This window comes from Triticum dicoccoides, chromosome 2B (genome assembly GCF_002162155.2).
Source record: "Triticum dicoccoides isolate Atlit2015 ecotype Zavitan chromosome 2B, WEW_v2.0, whole genome shotgun sequence".
Lineage (NCBI taxonomy): Eukaryota > Viridiplantae > Streptophyta > Magnoliopsida > Poales > Poaceae > Triticum > Triticum dicoccoides.
Genome location: NC_041383.1, coordinates 607,153,089 through 607,154,884, shown reverse-complemented (window position 1 = coordinate 607,154,884; position 1,796 = coordinate 607,153,089). Strand labels below are relative to the sequence as shown.

Below are 1,796 nucleotides of genomic sequence, written 5' to 3'. Positions count from 1 at the left end.
TAAATACAAGTTTACATTTATTATTAGATGGGCAACAGATCTATACGCATTTAACACTTGTCAGAAAACAACTTTAACATTTTGTGAATGCATGGTCAACATTTTTCTATATAGATTAAGCAGTTTTTATATGCTTGGTTAATATTTTTAAAATACTTATTTAACATTTTTTTCGAATGCTTGGATTAATTTGTAATAAACACAGATCGGTGCAACTATGATAAGGGCTAGTCTCTCACGGGCCGGTAAGACTAATTTCAGTTAGATATACGGCCGTCCACACAGATCAGGCTCTTCCATTGAGATAAGCCCGGCCCATATGGTCTGCCAGCGAAAAGATGACTGGTCTCCCCCGAGAAATTTCCAGATGTTTCGCCTATCCTCCATAACCCAGATCAAGGGCACGCCATCATCATTTCATACGACTCTCCTGCGCAACGAGATCGAGGTATGGCTTCCCGATCCCTCACGATTCACATCCGTGCTTTCGTAGTCGTAGGTCCGGTATTGCTGCATCCCACCTGCATCTCTTGCGCGGGGGATTATAATTTGTTAGTACCTCAGATTTCTCTTGTTTTTGTTCTCGGTTGATTGTTCATTTGAGACGCAACGGATATGCGTTTGTGCGCATGGAAATGAGACTCCGGAAAATTCATGAAGGGACGGTATAATCGAATTTTTAGGATGGGGTGTGCTAGTTCATGGTTTTGTTGATGCCTCCAAGATTTTGTTGTTCGTCGCAAACTTGGCCCGTTTCTTGTTGCTCTCTGAATTCCTGTGCAAGGTTAATTGTTCTTTCTGCATGACCCTTTCTGTATAATTGACCGTATATGTATTTGTGGTACGTTTGGAGATACCAAACATATCACTTGTTGCATGCTTATTCCCATGAATCTGTTCGTTGAGTAGAGATTGCAGGCAGCAAGCGCACGAATTCCATGAGGGGAAGCGCGAGGTCTCTAGTGGAAACTGCAACTAGACAAATCAAACCCGGAAATGGACTTGCAAGTACGTCAAGATCCACCCTCAATTTGCTTTGCTTGAGAGTTTCAAGAACCAGCTTGGCGCCTTACTTCTTCACCTTCTGTTGAACAGGGTTGATGACGATTACTACTCCCCGGAAGAACAAGAAGGAGATCAACGCTACTGAATCTGTCCTCCCAAAGGATGAAAACGTCGAGCCCCTCGTCGCTTTCAGCCGGCCGCCTCCTTTGCCACCGGTTCTAGGCCCCTTGATCGCGCTCTCGCTTTTTCAGACTTCTTCTAGTGATGAAGACAGCAAATGAGTCGCCAGGTATGTACAGATGTTGCCCATGCTCTTCTCTGTTTTTCCGCATCTCCGCAATGATGCCGTGAAATCAAATTCAGAATTCTGTGCAGGGGGCTTCCTTGTTTGATCGCTGAGTTGGTTACTTTTCGGAGCCTGGCCGTGTATATAGTCGGAGGTTGTAGACATCATGTTGCTGTAGTTGTCTGGCAAGTACTACGAAATCTGAATAATGTAGTAGTCTTTTGTGTGACAACTTTTCAGACTGAACAAATTTCGAAGTCTGTCACTGTGCAATGTTTTATTTCCTCGTGAATCCATATGGGCTCCTTTACAAGTTGCAGCAAACGTGCCAGAATAGCTACAACAACGCAGTCGGTAAGAACCTCTAGCCGATACCTAGAAAGCTAGTACAACCGAGTAAAATTGCTAGTTTACCCCACTAAACCGGATCTAAATGAAGTACCAAATCTGATAAGGGAGTAAAAAAATTAGTCCTCCGCCGAAATCCCCCCGGTGGCGCCTAAAA

At 43.9% G+C, this 1,796-nt stretch overlaps 1 long non-coding RNA gene across 2 annotated transcripts; it reads left to right on the top strand.

The window, feature by feature from the left end:
* Positions 1 to 335: 335 nt before the first annotated feature.
* On the top strand, positions 336 to 1,556 carry LOC119368101. Of its 2 annotated transcripts, XR_005176526.1 has the most exons (4): positions 336 to 448; positions 910 to 1,008; positions 1,096 to 1,294; positions 1,381 to 1,556. It is a non-coding gene; the product is annotated as an uncharacterized LOC119368101 (long non-coding RNA). The 2 variants fall into 2 exon arrangements; XR_005176525.1 differs by having other exon boundaries at positions 383 to 1,008.
* The last annotated feature ends 240 nt before the right edge of the window (positions 1,557 to 1,796 follow it).